We start from the raw sequence: 26,125 nt of genomic DNA, 5'->3' as shown, positions 1-26,125 counted from the left end.
TATCCGAATATTTTGTTAATCGGTTTGAACATGACATGTCGGACGAAGAGGGCAGTGGATTTACGTTAGATGAAATAGTTAGCGTAAAATTTTCCTTCTCTCTTATAATGCTGCACAATAGTATTGGAGAGTATGTGCCCTATCCTATAGGGTGTTCCAGGAAAACACAAGTTCTCAACCCTTCGGGACCCACGGACTGTGTTTTCCAAGTTCTAACAGCTTATCGCTATCTAAAGTCAAGAAATGTAGTTCCATCGGGCAGGCAATGGGAGAATGCTTGCTTGGCCTCTATTAATACGGGTAACATTCCAACCCCGGTATCCTGGGAAGACCTCGGTCGGCTTGAAAGATTAAACAACATAAGTATTCGCGTTTACTGTCTAGACAACGTTGAAGACAAAAAGGCGAACTAACTCTAGTCAGAAAGGGGCTCAAAGATCAAGAAGTTGTTCATTGTCTGTTGTTGGGGAACAGACACCTAGCTCTTATCCAAGACTTTGACGCATACATGAACCTGTTTACCTGCCAACGTCGCGGGAAAAAATGTTTTGCGATATCTGCCTGTGCGCCTGTGAGAACAAGACAACGCTTGCTGAACATGTGCTAATTTGCCCAACGATGATCACAAGACTAAGATTCCCACCCGCGGGTTCTACTGTGAAATTTATTAATCATGCTAAGGCATATGAGCCATCTTATTTAGCATTCTATGACTTTGAGAGTATTCTCGTACAGCCTTCTTCGAATGTGTCTGGATGTGTAAAGAGACATCACTTTGCCATAGCGTATGCTTACATTATAGTGAATAGAAACGGAGAAACAGTACAAAGCGGATCCTATTGTGGAAGTAATGCTGCAAACCATTTTATTCATACAATGCAGTGTGCCTGGAAAAAGTTGAAATTTTCTAAAGGCTACAATAAAATCAACATGACCGATGAAGATACGACACGTCACAATGAGCAAACTCACTGTCTTCTCTGCAAACAGGGTTTTTTAAAAGGTAAAGGAGTAAAACATCATGACCATGAAAAATCAGGAAACAATTACATTGGAGCTTATTGTAATAGATGCAACCTCCAAATGAAAAATCACAAATTGCAGCTCACTCTCATTGCACATAATGCTAATTACGACATGTCGTTAATCCTGCGTGAATTAACGATACCTGACTTGAAAATCAAACTAAGACCAAAACGTTCAGTTCATAAATACCATGAAGTCATCATAAATGACTTGAGATTTATTGACTCGTATGCCTTTATGTCTGGTTCGCTCGCGGCTTTAGCGAACCAATTCATCAGTAATGGGAACGAACCCATATGCACACAACAGATGTTGAAAGATGTGCCAGCACCTGCGTTGCCATTATTGATCAAGGGAAAGCAGGTGTTTTGTTATGACTATATGGATTCGATGGAACGACTTTCTGAGACACGTCTTCCATCCCGCGAAGATTTTTTCAATTCGCTTCAAGAAGCAGAACTTTCCGAAAGTGATTATAAACATGCTCAGAATGTTTGGAAAGTAGCTGGGTGTCAGAGCCTGAAGGACTATTTGTTGCTTTATGTAAAAGTGGATGTTGGTCTTCTATGTGATGTCTTCCTAGAGTGGAGAGGTATTTTGAAAACCCAGTGGAGGTTGGATATTGTAAATTATGTTAGCCTGCCAGGATTTGCCTATGACTCCTTTCTGCTAAAAACACAGCAGGAATTAGAGGTGCTTAGTAGCCCAGACATATATCATTGCATTCAAACAAATGTGCGTGGGGGCTACACAAGTGTTGTGCGTCGTTTTGTACGCGCCAATAACATCTACACGAACCCTCAGTTTAATCCAAAACATGATAGAAGCACTTTCCTTTCATATCTTGACTTCAACAGTCTTTATCCCACTGTAATGCAAGAGAAGTTGCCATGTGGGGATATGAGAAAACTAGATGAGACAGAAATGCAGTCGTTTTTGAGCGGGGGCTTGGTCAATCAAGCAACCGATGGCGATTTTGGATATCTCATTCTGTGCGATACTGAGGCTGTCTCACGTGAAGTCGTTGAGAAAACGGATGACCTCCCACTGATCATCAGAAGACACAATATCACCAACAGAGATATATCGTCAGTCACACGCGAATGGTATGAAGAAGAAAACCGTCCAGCACCGTGTAAGAACATAAAACTGATTGGAACACATGCTGCTCAGGAGAAAATGCTATTTGCTCTGCCCCTCCTTAAACTACTTATTCGACTAGGCCTGGTTGTTAAAAAAGTGCATGCTATTTATATTGTTTAGTTAAAGCACTTTCTTGCGGACTTCATTCAGGATAACATAGAAGCCCGCAAAAGTGCTACTTGCCCTATCAAGAAAAATGCAATCAAGTGTATTTCAAACAGCATTTTTGGTCGATTCCTGATGAACGTGGCCAAATATAGTGAAGACATAGATATTGTCACCAACCGCGAAAAGTTTTTGAAGCTGGCCCGAAGTCCTTACTTTAAACGCGTTGTACCTCTCAATGATGGTCATGTAGTTGTAACTCGCCATAGGAAATATTCACGGGTGAATCATCCAAACTACATTGGCTACTACATCCTAGAGCTGTCCAAGCTGCGACTATATGATTTCTATTACAATGTGTTGAAGGCTCATTACGGAGATCGGGCGAAACTAGTGTATTGCGACACTGATTCCTTAATAACAGAAATTGAAACTCCTGATCTATTAACAGAGTACTGCAGGAACCCTTCAAAAGCTATATAGACACAAGTAACTTTAGCCCCTCACATTCCTTGTGCAGCACAGACAACAAAGGAAAGCTTGGATTTCTCAAGTCTGAAGTGGGGGAAAGAACCATCTCAGAATTTGTAGGTGTAAAACCAAAGTGCTACTCCATCCTCTTGGCAGACGGTGACCGGTTGAGTTCAGCTAAGGGCGTTCCAAAGTTCATAAAGAAGAAAATTGCTCATCAGCGATACAAAGACGCCCTATTCCAGAAGCAAACATTTACCTTGACTATCAGGGATTCACAGTGCGCAATGGACGAATGAGTACAGTAAAATATCCCAAGAGAGGGATATCTGTAGTTGAGGACAAAAGATACTACATTAGCACCTTGGAGTCGCGATCTTACGGTCATCCTGATAATTCTATAGGGATAGAGGAGGAAGAGCAGGAGGAGGAGGTAGCCCAGATCATGACACTGTCAAACGAAGAAAATTTGGAGGAAGGCGATGAAAGAGGCATAACAGAAGCGAGACTAGCCGAGGTAATGGGTGGGCAAGAGATCGGTGAAATGGGAGAACTAGAAGAAGAAACCTATGAATTGTGGGGAGAACGGGATGTGCTGGTCGAGCAATATTTTCCTTGATAAAACGGGTAGAGGCGGATGATGACATGTTAATGCAAGCCGCGGAACAGGAAGAAATAAATCAAATGCTCTCATCATCCCCCCTTGAATATATGCTAGTAGATACAGACTTTTCAGAATAAATTGTAGCTGTTTATAAGATAGGGACTGGTGTGAATGTTGTATATACTGTTTATAGTGTAAGAATTTGCCTGCTATTTTTATGTTAAATATAAAATATATGTAAATATATTCTGTATATAGGACTAATGTTGGAGCCTATGATATTATAAAATTGCACATGATGAATCTGGAATCATAATTTGACCAAATTCCAATAAACATTGAGTTTGTTTGACTTGTTTATATGACCTTTATCAAAAAAAAAAAAAAAAACGGATGAAAAAAACACAATAATTGTCTTAAAATTTATTCGATTTGTGGAAACATGAATAAAACGCTTTTATGTTTCGATCCGGCTCATGCATAAAAGACTGCCCGCCAAATCAGGCGGGCGGCGGCGGCGGCGGCGGCGGCGGTAGCGAGAGGTGCGGCGACAGGATGCGACAGGATTGCTCGGGGCCCGGACGGGCGGGCGGGGGGGGGGGGGGGGCTGCACGGGGTAGTGGCGGTGACGAGTGAGGACCTGTGAGTGGAGCCAGACCTCTGATTTAAGCATGGTATACAACCACCCCACCCCCCGATAAAGGAACTAGAAAATTATTTATGCTTAGAATAGTTTCATGGAATGTAATACAATTCAATATGAAAAAATCAATAAGTCAATACTTACTTTTATGAACACGTGTTAAATGTTTGATGACATACGGGCATTATAAACTTGCTGTAAGCGAATCGCATCACGTGTTCATCATTCCTCGAATATTCGGTCTTGGAAAACTCCATACATATTTTTTCAAGAGTTTCTCTTACACCCAAGTGCGAAACATTGTAGGCAAAGTACATGGCATAAGCCCCGCACACATCGCTTCGCGTGCTTTGAAGTCGAAATGCATTTTTGAGCCCGGGGTAATCAATATATTTGAAATGATCAGAGTATAATTTTGGATCGAGAGCATAACTATCTAGGAACACTGCCATGCCCGGTTCATAGTACAGACAAATCCAGTGTCCCATTTCTCTTTTAGAATAACTTGGTAGCGTATTGACGATGCACACTATAGGTTTTCTATATCGAGGTATAGAGTTTACCTCGTCTGCCAATAACACGCCTAAAAACAAGGCTTGCTTTCCTATGTGCCCCCTCAATCCTCTTTCAATCTCCATGTTGTTCATCGCACAGCCGCTTCAAGCGCGCACATCACACTGCAGCCGTCTTTCAGAATTAACTGTTATTATACCCACTGTTTCGCCAAACAGTATCAACAGACGGTTCTCGTTTTCTCCATTGCTTATATTCAAGATAAGTCTAAGCCACCCATTCATTTCAACGGGCAAATTATCATTCAAGTTTTCAGCACGCAAATCAAATGTGCAAATCATTGCCCCCTTGCCGAAAATATCCTTTCCGATTAAATGGTCTTTGTGAAAACCAAGTGCATCCAAAGTACGATGGTAGAGCTCAGCATAGTCATGAGGGAATTTACTAGGAATATTATACATGGTTCTACCATTAACACTTAAGCTTATTTGACTTATATCGCCATGGCTCAAATACAATGGATTTAGCGTATAGTCGCCAGAATGAGCTTCCATGCTCGTTATAATAAGCGAGAGTTTTTCCGGAATAACATCACCCCACGGTTGATCATACGTTCCTGAGGTTTGGTCTTTGGCTAGCACATAGGTTTTCAAGAGGGTTTTGGTAAATGTCGATTTCAAAAGATTCCCTGTGGCGAGAGACGCGTTCAAAGCATGAAGTGCATTAGGATAAGGAAACAGTCGCGTATAAAGCAGCTTGGCTGAATCTATATGCAGACGAATGTTATCGCCAGTTGGAGAATTTAGCAGCCATGCATTACTAGATAGTTCCATTCTGAGTCTAATCGAAATACCATCGAGCAAGTAACTGTCTAAAGAACTTATATCCAGAAGAAGCGGGGTACAGAGTTGTATACCGTGAGTCTTAACCCGCTTCATAATGGTCTTGTGTTGCGCGCTGGCATTGTCAAAGTATTCTGCTGTTACTTTGGAAATAAAACCGTTCTCTGGGATGGTAATATTAGCATTGGCTCCAATTGTATTCAATTTGTTGGGCGACAAAGTATTCAGCATTTTAACGTATGACGTGTACCCATAAAGTACATTATTGTCAACAGCTACATCTCCCAAAAAAACATTGCACTGATTTGAATAGGCTGTGCGCGGTATTATTTGCAAATTCAACGTGTTGAGCGTCTTCGAGAGGAGTAGTATTGTCTGGCTTAGTTAAGCGTAAAGAGGTGTGCAACACCAATTTCCCCAAATCAATAAAACTGCCAAGTGTTCCAGGAATGAGAAATTCTATATATCTATCGGATAATTTCATATTGAATCCGAGGTTAGTAGGTAAAACATCAGCATCATAACGGGAGGCAATCGTTGTTTCCAATAATTTCATTTTGTTAGGGCGGGGAAACAATTCACTGACACCGGCGGCATATTGCCCCAGGGGAGAACGCGGGTTCCCGACACCAACCGCGCTGGTGATGCTCGCCATACTGCTCTTAGTTCAACAATGATTACAACTCGGTAAAGATGTCCTTTTTATGACACCTTTTCCTCCCGACTCGCCTGACTTTCTTTTTCCCGCTTCCTCTAGTCAATTTCATTGCAGCTTGCTTTAAGGAATTAATTCCATGCTTTTTATAGAGCTTTCAAGTTGCTTCCCTGTGAAATATCATCTAGAACGTTGTTTCCAAATGTTCGAGCTGAAGGCACAATGACATTTTTCACTAGGAAAGGGAAAGCTCTTTAGCGAGTCCCGCTAAAACCGAGAAAAAACACCCGCCTCGGTGATAGCTTGGGTCATAAGAAAGTGTGACTCTAGCATCAATACCACTCCCGCCGGATGATATCTGTTTGCCATTCGAAAACAGGGTATGATATTCTGCTACGGAAGGAGGGATGAATGTAACCCGCATGGTGGCGGCGAGGAGACTGTCTTTTCAAATGGACAACATTCCTATTAATACAGCAAAATGTACTCAAAGATTCAACGCGATCGGATATGAAGTAAACATGTAACAGGGTATCCTTCTTCGAAATGCATAGGACTACCTATCTGATCTGTGAGTTTAATAGAAATCGAATCAATTACTTTGGATTTAAGGGACTTATATATAGTTGGATGCACGCCTTTTGTTAGACCTCCGGAGAGCGAAAAGGCATCAAGAATATTTACATTTTTCCCTGCATACCTAGAGGGATTGACAAGGTCAGTGTAAATGAGAACACACTGTACGTCACCATTTCTCAACAGAGGGGCATGACCATGTAGCGGAACAAGAATGGTTTTTTTTTGTTCTTCATGTGTACCCAAGGAAGAAAACACAGCATAACCTAAGTTGGGGACAAAACCGAGAACCTGGGCCAGTCGCGCATCAAAGGAAACCTTAATAAATACAACTTGTGGATGATAACCATTGTAGCAGAACAAAGTTAAATGATCATTTGTGGAGCTAAATGCAAGAACCTCTCTAGAATACGCTAGTAAATGGTAGTTGTATCCATCGACCATCTCCTTTATCAATGTCGTTATTATACCGTTAACACACATCAGCAAATACCCAGTGTCATTATACAAGATATTAGCATTAATAGCCTTTGACAGTGTGCGTCTTTCAATAGCTTCTGAATCTGGCGTTGGTCTTATACCACATTCAAGGTGTATACTACACTCTGGTTCACCTGGTTTAACAATGTAATACCGACGGGGAAGCAACACGTTCAGTAGACCGACTTCATATTCCACGTCCTTGTCTAATGTTAGAGTTTGTATATTATTAGTAAAGCTAGTGCTGGAATTGGGGTAAATTTCCCATCCGCAATGCTGGTAACATATATATGATGTGACTCCATTTAGAACAAGCAAGACACTAGCAAAAATATTATAATTATTTCATTATATAGAGGTAGACATGACGAGATGCCAATTACATATTGAAGGTAAATCATACTAAACATCATTACATTGTTATTTATTGACATATTTTACATTTAGTGATGTACATAATTATTGGGAAATTGTCTGGAGCTATAGTTATTCAGGACCCACGTCGACTACAGCACCGTCCTGTTTTCTTTTCCATTCGTCAGCCACAGCATCGTCCTCTGTATCCACCAGTTTCCTCTTCCTGTTTCGCTCGGGAGACACAGATAGAGTTAATTTTGTTTCAGGCTCATCGCAGGTCCACCATCTGTCCAGGATGACGCACGATATATTATGCAGTTGGAGTTCAGCCGCAGCCTCTTGGAGATGCGGTTGGTAGTCAGCTTTCCACAACACGTAAAGAATTCCAGCGCTTGCAATATTGTAGGGGAAGACGACACTTGTAATGTTGCTTTTAATCACCCATTCTACCAGTTTTGTGATGGACTCTTTAAACCAGCGGAGGCGGTTATCATAACTGTCTTCCTTTACCCCACGAATGAAATTTTGATCTCTTGACGTCTGAAGATATCCTTGGTTTATAGGGTTATTTTCCAGTTCGCGGCCAGGAGCATATTGGGTTAGGATACACGCCACATAAGGGAGATTTTCACCGGAGGATAGCGAATATGCAGACTACCGGGAATACCACGATCTTCCCAGCGACACCTGTTCAGTTGATAGATCGGGCTTCTTTCGCGGTAGAGATTACTGTGCGGGTATAATCCATGTAGGCGTCCAGTAAACCCCTCTTTCGTAGCAGGAACTGCAGTTGAGGGAAGAAACGATGATGGTCTTGTTGTTGCGGTAGATGTCATCGCCAGGAGAACCGTCTTTGTAGTTGAACACGTAGGCGTCCGACATGGTGTCCTCTGGTATACTGGTGAGTGATGAATAGTTCCGCTTCAGGTGATGGCGAGGGACGAGTAGCGACCCATCGTCCCATCTACTCTCTCTTAAAAGCCCGCTCGGGACACCACCGTGTCCGAGCGTGTTCGTTCGCCTCCGGCATTTCTCTCTCCATGACGTCGCCGCCCCTCTGTATAAGCCGCGCGTCCAACGCGGTTCAGTATCTACAACGTCCATGGTTCTGTTTCTTTCTTGAATCACAATGTAGGACTGCACTAGCACATTGGAAAAGCGGATTTAATATGGGTCCCATCTGTAAGTTGCCAACGATGGTTGTTTGGTGAAACCAGATCCCTGAAACTTTGCCGCACGCGCGTATTTTTATTTCGCTAGGTAATACACCCGTGGCGTCAATGATGTGTTTTATATCAGCAATGTCAGCAATCGTTGGTTTTGACTTGCATTAGAGAGTAAATTCAACATGTACAGGATATTGAGGATCGAACAGAAGACAATAGGTTGCCTCGGCTATCCCATTTTACGATGGGATTGTCTTTTATTCCTTCTAGCATCATATTGACGTATGGCACGTCGATACTTTTAGCATACAGAGGTATTAAATTACTTATTTCAGGATTGAGGATATCTTGTTCTCCTAATCCCTGTGACTCTAAGTTCCACGGGTGGTAGTTTTGTGGTTTTGTATACACCAGATCGCGATATTTTCTTTTTTTTGTAACTTTTCTTTCTTACAGAGCGAGACGACGGGTTCAATCTTGTAGGAGTGCTTGGTCTTGCACCATGGGACGACACGACAGGACCGCTGCTGCTTGCTGGCACATGTTCAGAGACCGGCATATGATCGGGATGGGTCGACTGTGGGTTGAAACACGATTGGCCGTTGACCCCCGGACTCGTGGAGTTGGCGCATTTAGGCTTAATACCCGTTAAAACACGCTCAGCGGTAGACTCAGGAACAAGATAATACGTGCGCATTATCCAAATAATTTTCCGATCAAGGAAGCGGCAATAGGTAATATAGCAGCTAATATATTACCGCCCCGTCTCGATGTCAATATAAGTCTTTTCTTATGGAGAGGAGTTTTTTTCTAGCTATGGCACGTATGTCTTCCCGATAGTTACGTAATTTCTTGATAACTTTGCTATTGAGGGTGAGGTGCTTCTTTAACAAATTGGAAAATATTTCAGATATACAGTTCAATTGTTCTCGAGCTGCTTGCTTAATAGCACGGTTTCTATCTTTTACTTTTAATTTCTTCAAAAGTAAGACAAAGTTTTTGTGTGCACTGAGGAGTGGTGTCTTTTTACGCATTTTCTACAATATCATTAGCGTCAATCCAGCTGTTGAATGAAGCAGGGTATCCCAACCACGATACAAAATACTGCTTTTTTCCTTTATTTTTTCGTGAACGCAGTATTTTAATATCGTATGTCTCAGGCAGAGCGCTTAAGACGAGCTCTGGCGCGTAGAATATCCCCTGTATTGGTTCTCCAGACAAATCTTCTAAGAGATAAGTTCTTGGGCGATTCTTGTGTTTAATTGATTTTATGCGAAAGAGCTCGTGAGTATTTTGCTGCGTGTATCCTTTATGGAATACAGAGGAACGAGCACTTCCAACAAGGCGAACTATTTCCCAACTGCCAGTCGAGAACTGATGGAAGACGCTGGTTGCTTCGGGTTTTATACATTGCGTGGAATTGCCGTTTGATTGCAGATGGGTTTTTAAGTTATGAATATCAATGGGAGTTTGTTTGTTCTTCAGTCCAGAATGGGGCGAGCGGTTGTAGGCACTGACCATGTTTTGCAGCTGATCAATATATCTTGAAGAATTTTGAGACGTGATGAACTTGTAGATGCGTGCTTTAAGTGTACGAATGGCCCGCTCTGCCAAGGCTGCTTTGATCTCACTTGAGTACACACTGTATAGCTTAATGCCCCGGGAACATAAATAGTTTCTTACTTTTCGATTCCAGAATTCTGTGCCCAAGTCGGTGTTTAATCTTCGTAAGCCTTCAGAATCTTTATTTTCCACCACTTGTTTAAAGGCCACGAGCATAGTATTTGCGTCTTTATTCCGACACGGGACAACTTGCATATACCTAGAAAACACGTCTATGCATACCAACAAGTAGCCTATGTTATTATTTTCCTTTCTTATATGTCTCACGTCTGCTAAATCGGCAGCCATGATTACTTTGGGTTTTGAGGCTATTATCTTTGCCGGGGAAATTTTTAGTCTGTAGCTTATGCAATGTATATGTTTTATTGCTTCTCAAAAGTTGAATACGTCATCACGTGTTATTGCCGGATTTATACTTTTTGCTTTCTCCCATAATTTCGCCTGAGAGCTTAAACCATAGGGTTCGTTATGTTGGGAGTATAGTGCGTGTAAGAGTTCCTTCTTCCTGGAGTTCACCATTGAATACGCGTTCACCTGGGGTTCTCCAACAATGTTTGAGCGAAACTGTAGGGACTCAGGAGTATTTATACCCAAATCAACAAGAAGATATCCATAAGGACGTGAATATACAGCATATTTATATATATCTACAAACTGGTTTGCCTTCTTTCCCGAATATTTGTCTGCCCAGAGTGTGAATTTGAGATAAATCGCGCTGTCTTAACAAGAGGAAATGAGAACAGTTCAGACTAATATTCCTTGCATGCTTTCCACCCATATATAGATTTTGAGTGATAAATATGCATGAAATATTGTTGTGCCGTCCGCGAGTAAAAGCATCAACCACAATTTTGTTCCTTACAGCATCAATGAAAATATCGTCAAGTACATACAATGTCCCTCTCTGATCAAACGTATCCTCGTTGGCAATTGGATCAATTATTTCAGATGACACTATAACTTTAGGTCCTATTTCTTTATTTCTTTGAAGAGGATGAGACGTTAAGCCATATGACAATTTTTTGAACTTTTCATGATACTTCAGAATAAGCTGCTGTACAAGTTCCGATTTTCCAGAGTTGCTATATCCTGCAACTATTATGCGCGCAGGATATTGGAAAATATCGAGAAGGTTCTCTGAATATGTCTCAGTCATAGCGGAAACTCTATTAATGATGGTAATTATTAAAGTATGATGCTTATATAGCACAGAATATGTGTGTGTGTGTGTGTTTGTGTGGGTGTGTGTGGGTGTGTGTGGATACAACGAGACCAACAACAACAACAATAGCAATTACCCTCACTTTGTGCATGCCCCCCACTTCCGTCACCCTGCTGACGGCCCTCTGACCGTCTTACCCCACTCCTGTCACCCCCTGCTGACTGCCCTTTCTTCCGTCACCTCCCTGCTGACCTACCCTGCTCCTGTCACCCCCTGCTTCCGTACGCCAGCCTGAGAGAGGGGGGGTTAGGGCATGTGAAATAGTGAAAAAAAAATTGGGGGGTAGGGGGGGGGGTAGGGGGGGGGTGAAAAGGTAAAATAGATGTGGGTAGGGGGGGGGTCTAGATACCCCCTCTTCCGTAACCCCCCCGCTGACCCCCCCAACCCCCACTTCCAGTCCCCCCCACTTCCAATTACCCCCACTTCCGTACATTTGTTACTACTGGTGGCACTCTCAAGCTCTGTGATAGGGAATCAAAAGGTGTCATGTGCTGCAGAGAGGCTTGGAGGTGTTATAACTATACTAGTGATAGGCTGGACTGCACTAATCTGACACTTTAGAAAGGTGATGGTGTAGGAATGTGGCACCAGCTGGCTCAGTGTTAGGGGTTCAGTAGGTGTCATTTGATTCAGAGAGTCTCGGATGTGTTATAACTATGCTTTTGTATTCTGTACTTGTCTGATCTGACGCTGTATGTAGGTGGCACTCTGGCTTAGGGCTAGTGAATCAGAAGGTGTCATGTGCTGTAGAGTGTCTTGGAGGTGGTATAACCATGCTAGTGAAAGGCTGGACTGCACTGATCTGACCCTGTTGGAAGGCGAAGGTGTAGGAAGGTGACACTCTCAAGCTCTGTGCTAGGGAATCATAAGGTTTCATGTACTGCAGAGAGGCTTGGAGGTGTTATAACTATGCTAGTGTGTTGCCTTCAGCCTCGATCCTCTGTTTTTAATATATTACTATTAAGTGAGTTACATAGTTGTTAGGGTTACGCAATACAATGTTAAATTATGATTAAGTTTATTCACATTCTGTTGGTGTATAATGGTAGCGAAGCTATTCAAGTTAAGTAGCAATATTATTTACACTTCATCATTCTGTTGGTAATGATAGCGAGCTTATTGATGTTAATTAACAATGATATTGACAACTCACTCTGTTGGTAATGGAAGCGAGCTTTCACCGAAGTACTCTACAATACTGATTAGAACTCGTCATTCCAATCACCAGAAGGGCCTACCCATATGGGATAACATCTAAATATATATATATATATATATATATATATATATATATATATATATATATATATATATATATATATATATATATATATATATATACAGATAGATAGATAGATAGATAGATATAGATACATATATAGATATAGATATAGATATAGGTATATATAGATATAGATATAGATATAGATATATAGATATATATATATATATATATAGATATAAAGATATAGATATAGTAGATAGATATATATAGATATAGATATAGAGTCCTGGCAATAGCTATCAAAAACTTCCTAGTCAAATTTCTATGGTGCAGAATTATACAAAAAATGTCTCCTTCAACCAGCGATCGATATGTGTTCACAAAGATGAGCATGGGGGAAGGTATTGGTGTGGGGTTAAGATACCAAGAGGGTGATCATAAGCCCACACAAAAGGGGATGTTCACGTACTACATTGTGACACCCAACAAGTGAGGTACCAGCTCAGTCAGTATGCTAGGGAACTTGTGGGGGTGAGGTCGAGACGGTGTGTGTCAATTCAACTCTTTAAGTAACCTTAACTTTGTATCAATATAACACTAACAAGCTTGGTGACTAGGAGCTGGGTTCAACGTATCAGTAGGGATGAGGTCGAGACGGTGAGTGAGGGAGACTCTCTCACACAGTCGGCTTCTTACCTCTTCCCACTGCCCGCGGGTAGCCAGAGGCTAGTGAACGCATTGAGCGGTGGTTTAGTTAACATCCAATTGGCTTGTTCCGCTGTTCAGAAAGAGTTTCGAAGCAAGGGAATCAGAATGTGTCATGTGCTGCAGAGAGACTTGGAGGTGTTTTAACTATGCTAGTGAAAGGCTGGACTGCACTAATCTGTCCATGTAGGAAGGTGAAGGTGTACAAAGAACAAAAATGAAGAACAAACAACAGCAGACCTGATGGTTCTTACGAGGCTGTTTGCGACAAGCTACACTAACTATCTAATCAAAGGTGGAAGATGAAGGACAGCAAAGGCGAAGGCTCCTCCCCACCCCCCCATCCCTCCAGCTAAAGCTGGCAGGAAAGGAAAAAGAACCATGCAGCATGGAAAGAGGAAAGAGGAAAGAACTACCATTACTGCTACCACTAACTGGGCGATAAAAACGGACAAGGACACCAGTATTCGAAAAAACTTAATGACAATGAGTAATATCTTAGTTAATGATTGGATTCAAAATACTTGTCTAATCTATTCTTGAAAGCCGTAACTGTTGTACTATCAACGACATCACAGGGTAGAGAGTTCCAAACATTAACAACTCGATTGAAAAAGAAGTGTTTAGCTTCGTGCGACGAGAATCTTTTACCACTTATTCTCAAATTTTGATTTCTTCTTGTTCTATCTGATCGATCAATTGTAAAGTAATCTTCCGCATTAATATCACTGAATCCTTTAAACATTTTAAACACTTCTATTAGATCGCCTCGCATTCTTCGTTTTGATAGGCTGAATAAATTGACTTATTTAAGCCTTTGTTCATATGACAAATTTTTCAACCTAGGAATCATCTTTGTTACTCTTCTTTTCTATGTCTTTTCTGTAATAGTGAGACCAAAACTGTACACAGTACTCTAGACGGGGTCGAACCAACGAATTATACAGTTTTAATATTACTTTTTTCCGATTTATTATTAAAGAGTCGTCCGATGAAACCAACCAATTTGTTTTCAGTTTTAACTACCTCTGAACAATGCTGACCGGGCTTTAAATCGCTTGATATAGTGATTCCAAGATCCTTTTCTTTACTTACTGCAGAAAGTTGTTGGCCATTCATTACGTACCGAACGCGATTGTTATTTTTTCCGATGTGCAACACTTTACATTTCTCAACGTTAAATTTCATTTGCCATTGATTGGCCCAACGTGCAAGTCGATCTATATCTGATTGTAAAGCTTCTTCGTCGAGTATCGCAGTTACTTTACTAGCAATTGTTGTGTCATCAGCAAATTTTGATACTTTGCAAGTGAGCCCATCATCGATATCATTAACATAAATTAAGAAGAGCATGGGGCCAAGCACTGATCCTTGAGGTACGACGCTTTTGACATCGAGCCAGTTAGATGTAACACCGTTTAGAACTACTCTCTGTTTCCGCTCAGAGAGCCAGTCCACAAGCCAATTGTGAATGTTACCCGAGATACCGTGCGCCAGTAGTTTGCTGAGCAATCGTTGGTGGGGGACCTTATCAAATGCCTTTTGAAAATCCAGATATATGATATCTACTGATCTGCTTTCATCGAACACCTCAAAAATATAGTGAACAAAATCAAGTAAGTTAGTCAAACACGAACGTTTACTACAGAAGCCATGTTGCGAATTATTTATTATATTATTTTCGAAGAATATCACCATATTGTCGCGAATGATAGTCTCCATTAACTTACAAACAATAGATGTCAGGCTAATTGGTCGATAGTTTCCTGGATGAGACTTGTCCCCCTTTTTGAAAATTGGTGTGACATTTGCAAGTTTCCAATCCGACGGAACTTTTCCAGCTGTTAAAGATTTATTGAATATGATGGAGAGCGGTTTACACATTTGATGTTTGATTTATTTTAAGACCCTAAGGGTAATTTTGTCTGGACCAGGAGCTTTGCTTACTTTTATCTTTTCAATTGTGCGTAAACTGTCACTTTCTACGATGAGCACGCCACTTAACATCTTTTCGGTCCTTCTAACCTTCGGCGGTTGAGGTGATAAACAATCTTCGTCGGTAAATATGGATGCGAAAAAGTTATTTAGGATTGTAGCCATTTCATTTTCATCGTTCGTGTGGTTACCATTTCCATTAGCAAGCGGTCCGATACCACAAGTGAGTGACTTTTTATTTTATTTACATAGCTGAAAAATTCTGTAAGATTAGATTTACTTGTTTCCGCTATATATTCTTCAAGATTTTTCTTGCTTCGTTTTATTAATTTCTTGGTTTCGCGCCGAATTCTGTCCAACTCTAGTTTGTCAGCCTCGCTCTGAGATGGTATGTACCTACTGAATACGCGTTTTTTAAGAGATAGGCTATTTTGAATTTCGTTATTCCACCATTTGGGTTTCTTCCTAGAAGCTGAACGTCTGTTATGATAGGGTACGCATATGCTTAGGGCATTGTTCAATATTGTGGTGAAGGCCCTCCAAGATTTATCAATATCTGTTTCCGCCGTGATTTCAGTCCAGTCAGAATTATTTAGAATTGATCGGAGTCTTACGAAATTCGCTCTCTGATAATCAGGCACCTTTTCTTTACTAGGAGTTACTTTACTTTCTTTCATATTGATGCTGAATGTGATTGTTCGGTGATCGCTAGAACTAAAAATTGGACCAACATTTACTTCGTTAACTAGATCAGCTGTTGTTGAAAAGATAAGGTCAAGTATATTATTTTCCCGAGTCGGTTCTTGAACGTGTTGATGTAAATCACTTTCTAGTAAATTTGTGTACAGGTCGAGCCCTGTATGACAGTTCAACGGTTCACCCCATCTTTTCACTGGCAAATTAAAGTCCCCAACAATTACTGCCTCGCAACTGCTACTTGTTTCTAATAATAATTCACTTAATGCGTGGTCGATATCAAGAGTCTGCCTTGGCGGTCTGTAGATAAGTCCAATTACTATTTTACGAGATTTATTTTTAATTTCAATGAAACCCGTGTCTACATTGGTTATAATATCTGTTTTCACGGATACTGGATGGAGAGAGTTGTGGATATAAAAGATAACGCCTCCACCCTGTCTGTTCTCTCTTTCATGACTAAAAATGGAATAACCCGGTAATCTATATTCCGCAATGAAATCTCTATTTGAAGTGTCTATCCAAGATTCTGTGACTCATATGATGTGATAATGATTTGAAGCTGCGAGGACTTCTAAGTCTTCAAATTTGTTACGTAAGGAGGAGGAGAGATGATGAGACGCAGAGCCTTAGACTCCACTGTGTCCAGAAGAGCTGTATGAGTGGAGCCCCCCACAAGTGAGATGCATACTCCATGCGAGGGTGGGAAGGTAATGGTGGGCTTAGCGACGGAACTTGTACTGCGAAACCCAATTAAATGAAGGCGGAGAAGATGATAAAAAGATGGAAAGGTAATATGATGAATGATAAGCAAGACGGAAAGGAAATGGCGGGTGCAGCGACTAAACATGTACTGGTGCTGGACGTAATTTAATGAAGGCGGGTGTAGATGACAAAGTTTAATAAGATGGGAAGATGGTAGTAGATGCGGCAACATGATAATAACTGCAGGAAGTGACTCGGAGAAAGAGGAGCAGATGGTAATGGCTGATAAGATGGATACATAACAGTAGACGCGTCAACATAACATGTACTGCAGGGTGTGACTCAGAGGAAAGGGAGTAGCTGATAACGCTGAATAGGATAGAAAGATAATAAAAGGGGCGGGGACTGTAACTAAAAGACGGTAAAGTAAGTAATTGATGAAAGTTAGTAAGATGGAGGCATAATAGTCGATGCCGCAACAGAACGCGACTTAGTGCTTTCTTCTTACAGTAAAGGAGACACCTCAAGGTAAAGAAAATTAAACAAAAATAAAAGTCTTGACATAGAAATATCACGGTCGCCACTCTGTTGCTTCGCTTGTCCTGAAATCATCCACACGAGTGGACTCACTCCAGGACGAAAAATGAGCAAAGTTCAGAGAGCATGAAAAGTAGGAAAGGAAAGAGGCCACCGCCAGAGTTGAGCTCTCTGTCTTTTTGGTCACCAAATAAGATGCAGAAATACAGAAAAAAGACAAAAAATAGATAAACAGATGTACAGGAAACAGAAGCAACGATATAAGATTGAAGAGAAGAGATGTTTGCAGAGTTGATACACTGAAAACACTGGAAATACATAAAAACACAGATTAATAAAAGACAAAGATGTCTCCTTAATGTCAGCAAATAATTTCAAAACTCCACGCCGCCCAGCCTCGTCCAGACTGGCGGGACAGCTCGGCAAGGAGTCACTGGGCGGCGCCTGTCGCGGGGACGTTAGGCACCCGATTAGTGTTGAGGTTTAGGAGCCACGGCGCCGCGGGCCGAGGCGTTACCTGCCGGTTTTGATTCACCTGACTCTATTACCTGGCATTCCTTACCTGCCCAACGTGTCTCATTTACCTTTCTTATTTATCTTATATTTCGAACTGTCCTACCTGTCATTCACCTGTCATATTACCTTTCATTTACCTGCCTTTTCATACCTGCCCAACGTGTCTTGCCTCATTCACCCGCCTTATTTACCTTTTCCAACGTGCCTCTCTTCCCTATGCCTACCTGTCTCATTGACCTGCCTCATTACCTGTCCTTTTCTAATTACCTTATCTGCCTGTCTCCCGTCTCTTGTCCCACCTGCCCGATTGCTTACCCTACGTAGCTGCCCTGCCTGTCTCCTTCACCAACCTTATTACCTGCTCTTTTCTAATTACCTTACCTGTTTTCACATGTATAATTTACCTGCTCTGGTGCCTCAGCTACCTGGAAGGGTTGGAAACTTGCCTGCCTTACATGTTCTTATTACCGGTTTTCTTTCTGTTCAACCTCGATCGACCTTCTGTTCTAATTACCAGTCAGAGCCGAAAGTCAAACCTTCCTAACGTAACTAAACTTAAAAATGCGACCTTAACTTGTGTTCGGTAAAAGTAGGAAGTCATCAGCAGGAATATATTATAAACAAATACATCATGACCTCATCATTTTTTTTTATATCAAAGGATGCGGCTCAAGGGCAACAAAAAGAGTACAACAAGAAGCCCGCTGCTCGCTACTCCCACAAAAGTAAAAAGTAAAGAGTAGCCAAAAGAGAGGTCAATTTCGGGTGGAGAGGTGTCTTGATACACTCTTTTTGAAAGAGGTCAAGTCATAGGCAGGAGGAAATACAGACGAAGGAAGACTGTTCCAGAGTTTACCAGTGAAGGAGATGAAAGAATGGAGATGCTAGTTAACTCTTGCATAAGGGGTTTGAACAGTATGGGGATGAGCATGAGTAGAAAGTTGTATGCAACGGGGCAGCGGGAGGGGTTGAGGCATGCAGTTAGCAAGTTCAGAAGAGCAGTCAGCATGAACATACCGAAACACAGGTTTCTGAGGCTACTGACAGCAATCTCTACTCTGTTCCCTCCTACTATCTCTATCCTAAATTTCAATCCAAAGCTGGATGTTGCGCCTACGTGCGCAACGACATCACTTGCTCTCGTGCCCACGACCTTGACTCTTCTGAATTTTCCACCATCTGGTTAAGACTTCACTGTCATTCTATTACTAAATACATCTGTGCTGTTTATCTCTCACCTAACTCTACCAACTATGTAAAATTCTTTGACTACTTGAACTCTAAAGTGTAGCACATCTTGACTCAGTCTCCCTTCGCTGTAATCTCCATCTTAAGAGATTTTAATGTTCATCACCAACTTTGGCTTTCATCCTCGGTCACTGACCATCCTGGTGAACAAGCCTACAACTTTGTTATCATCAATGCTCTAGAGCCGTTGGTCAGCACCCTACACATATTCCCGACTGTCTTGGAGACAGGCCCAGCATACTAGACCTCTTCCTTACCTCAAATCCTTCTGCTTACTCTGTCAAACTGTTCTCTCCGTTGGGCTCCTCCGATCACAATCTTATTTCTGCATCCTGTCCTATCGCTCCTGTACATCCTCTGGACCCACCGAAGAGGTGATGCTTCTGGCATTTGCTTCAGCTCGGTGGGACGACCTGAGGGATGTACTCATTTCCCGTGGAATGATTATTGCTTCCAGGATAGAGACCCTCTGTGTGTGCTCAGCGCATCACAGAGGTGATTATCTCTGGAATGGAGGCATACATTCCTCGTTCTTTCTACTCCTCACGCTAAAAGCCTTGGTTTAATCACGCTTATTCTCGTGCTGTCAATGATAGAGAGGTAGCTCACAAAAGGTACCAGAGCCTTCAAACTAATGCTAATTATGAACTTTACATTTCTGCCCGAAATCGTGCCAAATCTATTCTCCGACTAACCAAAAATTCTTTCATTGATAGAAAATGTCAAAACCTTGCTTTCTCTAACTCTTCCCGTGACTTCTGGCATCTAGCCAAAAACATCTCCTCCAACTTCACTTCTTCATCTTTCCCTCCACTCCTCAGTCCTGACGGCAACACTGCCGTCTCATCTATCTCTAATCCACAAATCTTATCTCAAACTAATTCTAAAAACAACACTCTGGACGATTCAGGGCATATTCCTCCTACTCATCCCCCTCTGACTCCTTTATGCCTGTTATAAAGATTCTTCAAATGATGTTTTCTATGCCCTCTCTGGCCTCAATCCTCAGAAGGCTTATGGACCTGATGGAGTGCCTCCTATTGTCCTTAAAAACTGTGCCTCCGTGCTGTCACCCTGCCTGGTCAAACTCTTTCGCCTCTGCCTGTCAACATCTACCTTTCCTTCTTGCTGGAAGTATGCCTTCACACAGCCTGTACCTAAGAAGGGTGACCGCTCCAATCCATCAAACTACCGTCCTATTGCTTTACTTTCTTGTCTATCTAAAGCTTTTGAATCAATCCTTAACCGTAAGATTCAAAAGCACCTTCCACTTCTGACCTTCTATCTGATCGCCAGTATGGGTTCCGCAAGGGGCGTTCTACTGGTGATCTCATAGCCTTCTTAACTGACTCTTGGTCATCCTCTCTTAGCCGTTTCGGTGAAACTTTTGCTATTACGCTGGACATATCAAAAAGCTTTTGATAAGTCTGGCACAAATCTTCTTTCTAAACTACCCTCCTACGGTTTCTATCCTTCTCTCTGTACCTTTATCTCAGTTTCCTTTCTGACCGTTCTATTTCTGCCGTAGTAGACGGTCATTGTTCTTCCTAAATCTATTAACAGTGGTGTCCCACAGGTTCTGTCCTATCTCCCACTCTTTTCTGTTGTTCATTGATGATCTTCTTTCCAAAACAAACTGTCCTATCCATTCCTACATGATGATTCCACTCTGCATTATTCAACTTCTTTTAATAGAAGACCCACCTTCAGGAACTTAACGACTCAAGGCTGGAGGCTGCAGAGCTTAGCCTCAGACCTTACTATTATTTCCGATTGGGGCAAGAAGAACCTGGTGTCCTTCAACGCCTCAAAACACAGTTTCTCCACCTATCCACTCGACACAATCTTCCAAACAACTATCCCTATTCTTTGACAACACCCAGCTATCACCTTCCTCAACACTAAACATCCTCAGTCTATCCTTAACTCAAAATCTCAACTGGAAACTTCATATCTCATCTCTTACTAAATCAGCTTCCTCGAGGCTGGGCGTTCTGCGTCTCCGCCAGTTCTTCTCCCCTGCACAGTTGCTGTCCATATACAGGGCCTTGTCCGCCCTCGTATGGAGTATGCATCTCATGTGTGGGGGCTCCCTCACACAGCTCTTCTGGACAGAGTGGAGGCAAAGGCTCTTCGTCTCATCAGCTCTCCTCCTCATACTGATAGTCTTCTACCTGTTAAATTCCGCCCAATGTTGCCTCTCTTTCTATCTTCTATCGATATTTCCACGCTGACTGCTCTTCTGAACTTGCTAACTGCCTCCCCCTCCCTTGCACTCGACTTTCTACTCATGCTCATCCCTATACTGTCCAAACCCCTTATGCAAGAGTTAACCAGCATCTTCACTCTTTCATCCCTCACGCTGGTAAACTCTGGAACAATCTTCCTTCATCTGTATTTCCTCCTGCCTACGACTTGAACTCTTTCAAGAGGAGGGTATCAGGACACCTCTCCTCCCGAAACTGACATCTTCGGCCACCTATTTGGATTCTTTTAGGAGCAGCGAGTAGCGGGCTTTTTTTTTTATTAATGTTTACTTTTTTGTGCCCTTGAGCTGTCTCCTTTGCTGTAAAAAAAAAAAAAAAAAAAAAAAAAAGAAGATAGAAAGAGAAGCAACATGGCGGCGGAATTTAAGAGGTAGAAGGCTGTCAGTAAGAGGAGGAGAGCTGATGAGACGAAGAGCCTTTGACTCCACCCTGTCCAGAAGAGCTGTGTGAGTGGAGCCCCCCCACACGTGAGATGCATACTCCACGTGCGGGGCGGAGGCCCCTGTATAAGGGTAACAACTGTGCGGGGAGAAGAACTGGCGGAGGTTATACAGAACGCCCAAACTCGAGGAAGCTGATTTAGAGAGAGATGAATTGAGTTGAGCTATGAGACCAAGGATTTTGTTTTTACCTAAGGAGACAGTTTAAGGACGTAAAGTAAAATATAAAAAAAAGACCGCTACTCACTGCTCCAGACTAGAGATCAAAGGAGTGTCCAAAAGAGAGGTCAGTTTCGGGAGGAGAGGAGTCCTGATACCCTCCTCTTGAAAGAGTTCAAGTCGTAGGCAGGAGGAAATACAGATGAAGGAAGATTGTTCCAGAATTTACGAGCGTGAGGGATGAAAGAGTGAAGATGCTCGTTGATTCTTGCATAAGGAGTTTGGACAGTATAGGGATGAGCATGAGTAGAAAGTCATGTGCAGCGGGGCCGCGAGAGGGGGGGAGTCATGCAGTTAGCAAGTTCAAAAGAGCAGTCAGCATGGAAATATCGATAGAAGATAGAAAGAGAGGCAACATGGCTGCGGAATTTCAGAGGTAGAAGACTATCAGTATGAGGAGGAGTGTTGATGAGACGAAGAACCTTTGACTCCACTCTGCCAAGGAAAACTTTGTGAGTGGACCCCCCCACACATCAGATACATACTCCATACGAAGGCGGACAAGTCTCCTGTAAATGGATAGCAACTGTGCTGGGGAGAAGAACTGGCGGAGACGGTACAGAACGCCAGGCATAGAGGAAGCTTATTTAGTAAGATATGAGATATGAAGTTTCCAGTTGAGATTTTGAGTTTAGGATAGACCGAGAATGTTTAGTGTTGAAGAAGTTGATAGCTGAGTGTTGTCGAAGAATAGTGGATAGTTGTTTGGAAGATTGTGTCGAGTGGATAGGTGGATAAACTGTGTTTTTTGAGGCGTTAAAGGACACCAGGTTCCTCTTGCCCCAATCGGAAATAATAGTAAGGTCTGAGGGTAAGCGTTCTGTTGCCTCCAGCCTTGAATCGTTAAGTTCGTGTTGGGTGGGTCTTCTATTAAAAGAAGTTGAGTAATGCACAGTGGATTCATCGGCATAAGAATGGATAGGACAGTTCGTTTGGGAAGGAAGATCATCAATGAACAACAGCAAGAGTGAGACATAGGACAGAACCCTGTGGGACACCACTGTTTATAGGTTTAGGGGAAGAACAGTGACCGTCCACCACAGTAGAAATAGAACGGTCAGAAAGGAAACTGGAGATAAAGATACAGAGAGAAGGAGAGAAAAAGTAGGAGGGTAGTTTGGAAAGCAAAGATTTGTGCCAGACCCTATCAAAAGCTTTTGATATGTCCAGCGCAATAGCAAAGGTTTCACCGAAACGGGTAAGAGAGGATGACCAAGAGTCAGTTAGGAAGGCAAGGAGATCATCAGTAGAACGCCCCTTGCGGAACCCATACTGGCGATCAGATAGAAGGTTAGAAGTGGAAAGGTGCTTTTGAATCTTCCGGTTAAGGATTGATTCTAAAGCTTAAGATGAACAGGAAAGTAAAGCTATAGGGCGGTAGTTTGAGGATTAAACGGTCATCCTTCTTAGGCACAGGCTGTACAAGGCATACTGCCAGCAAGAAGGAAAGGTAGATGTTGATAGGCAGAGGCGAAAGAGTTTGACCAGGCAGGGCGTCAGCACGGAAGCACAGTTTTTAAAGACAATAGGAGGCACTCCATCAGGTCCATAAGCCTTCTGAGAGTTGAGGCCAGAGAGGGCATAGAAAACATCATTTGGAAAAAATTTAATATCAGGCATGAAGGAGTCAGAGGAGGGATAAGTAGGAGGAATATGCCCAGAACTGTCCAGGGTGGAGTTCTTACAGAAAGTCTGAGCAAAGTTCAGCCTTAGAAACAGATGTGACAGCAGTGCTGCCGTCAGGGTTAAGAAGAGGAAAGAGGAAGAAGTTAAATTGGAGGAGATATTTTGGCTAGATGCAGAAGTCACGGGAAGAATTAGAAGAAGCAAGATGTTGACATTTTCTATTGATAAAAGAAGTTATGGTAGGTCGGAGAATAGATGTGGCACAATTCCGGGCTGAAATGTAAAGTTCAAAGTTAGCGGGTGTTTGAAGGCTCTGGAATCTTTATGAGCGGCCTCTCTATCTTTAATAGCACGAGAACAAGCATGATTAAACCAAGGCTTTTTAGCAGAGAAAGAACGTGGAATGTATGCCTCCAATCCAGAGACAATTACCTCTGTGATGCGCTGGGGACACACAGAGGGGTCTCTCTCCTGGAAGCAGTAATCATTCCACGGTAAATCGGAAAAGTACATCCTCAGGTCGTCCCACCGAGCTGAAGCAAAATGCCAGAAGCAACGCCTCTTCGCTGGGTCCAGAGGATGTACAGGAGCAATAGGACAGGATACAGAAATAAGGTTTTGATCGGAGGAGCCCAACGGAGAGAACAGTTTGAGAGAGCAAGCAGAAGGATTAGAGGTAAGGAAGAGGTCTAGAATGTTGGGCCTGTCTCCAAGACGGTCAGGGAATACAGTAGGGTGCTGAACCAACTGCTCTAGGTCGTTGAGGAGAGGAAAGTTGTAGGCTTGATCACCAGGCTGGTCAGTGAAAGAGGATGAAAGCCAAAGCTGGTTGTGAACGTTGAAACCTCCATAGATGGAGATTTCAGCGAAGGGAGAAATGATTCAAGATGTGCTTCACTTGAGAGCTCAAATAGTCAAATAATTTTCCATAGTTAGTAGAGTTAGGTGAGAGATAAACAGCACATATGTATTTAGTAATAGAATGACAATGAAGTCTTAGCCAGATGGTAGAAAATTCTGAAGAGTCAAGGTCGTAGGCACGAGAGCAAGTGGTGTCGTTGCGCACGTAGGCGCATCGTCAACTGGATTGAAATTTAGGATTGAGATAGTAGGAGGGAACAAAGCAGAGGTTGCTGTCAGTAGCCTCAGAAACCTGTGTTTCAGTGAGGAAAGAGAAGGTGAGGTTTAGAGGAGGAGAGATGGTGTTCCACAGAATGAAAATTAGAATGGAGACCGCGAATGTTGCATAAATTGATGAGGAGGAGGTTCGAGGTTATCAGGACACCTCTCAAGTCGGCAGCCAGAAGGGAGTCCTCCTGGGGTATACCCCCCCACTCCCAAGCAGGGACTCCGAGGTTCTGTAATTTTTCTTCATTATGAATTTTGAATTATGGAAAATGTGTGTGTGTGATGTATTAATTTAGTGTGGTGTAGAAAGAGACAGTAAATGTCTTTAGAGAGCATGCTGAACTGCTCTCTGGTGTTGATGAGACAAAGGGAAGCAGTTAGTGAGGACATGAGAAGGGTCTTTGAGGGCTTCAGCACCCTCCTCGCTTCCCATATATCCTCACTGGGGTAGCTCACGCCCGTTCGCTAGGTGTCTTCCTACCTACTCCTGTTGCAGAAGGTGACAGCTGAGTGTTGTTTAAGAATAGGGGATAGGTGTTTGGAAGATTGAGTTGATAGTTGGAGAAACTGGGTTTTTGAGACATTGAAGGACACAATGTTCCTTTTACTGATCGGAAATGATAGCAAGGTCTGAGGCTAAGCGTTCTGCAGCCTCCAGTCTGGAGTCTTGTCTTGTAATTCTTGTTAAAATAGGCCGGTAACATTTTTATGCAGGAAATTAAATAAATGAGTAGTGTAAAAGTGAATTTATTTCATCTAAGTTAACAAACCATTAATCAACACACTGGTTATTAAAGAACAGGTAATGTAGTTAGATGAGTACCTAATGAAGCGTGGCGTTAAGTACCTTCCTCCTGTTCGTCTTAAAATATTAAAAATATAGTATAAGATAATGTCACTGCCAAACTGCTTTTAAAATTACAACACTGTGCCTACATTCCTTCCCTTTAGTGTTGCTTTCTCTTTCGTACTTCAGTATTACACACCAGGTAAGGATGACTCTACAGGTAGCTAATTAAATAGGCTAAACTAATTGAAACACGAAGATGGACGTTGTAATGAAATAAAACACCAAATTTGTCTCCTATACGAAATAAATCCTAAACCAATAAGGAATCATGGAACAAAAGGCAAACATGATTGTAATTACAGGATAGAAAAGGTCATGATGAGCAAAGGTGACACATAAGTGCAAGGGAGGTCAAGTGTAAACAGGGAGGGCAAGGGGAGGGCAAGGGTGGGTAAAGTGTGTAAACAGGGAGGGCAAGGGAGGGCAAGGGTGGGTAAAGGAGTGTAAACAGGGAGGGCAAGGGAGGGCAATGGTGGGGAGTGGGAGGGACAAGGGAGGTCAAGGGTGGGTAAAGGTGTAAACAGGAGGGCAAGGGAGGGCAAGGGGTGGGTAAAGGAGTGTAAACAGGGAGGGCAAGGGAGGTCAAGGGTGGGTAAAGGAGT

Source organism: Eriocheir sinensis, chromosome 19 (assembly GCF_024679095.1).
Source record: "Eriocheir sinensis breed Jianghai 21 chromosome 19, ASM2467909v1, whole genome shotgun sequence".
Lineage (NCBI taxonomy): Eukaryota > Metazoa > Arthropoda > Malacostraca > Decapoda > Varunidae > Eriocheir > Eriocheir sinensis.
Note: the sequence above shows the minus strand (reverse complement) of the source record.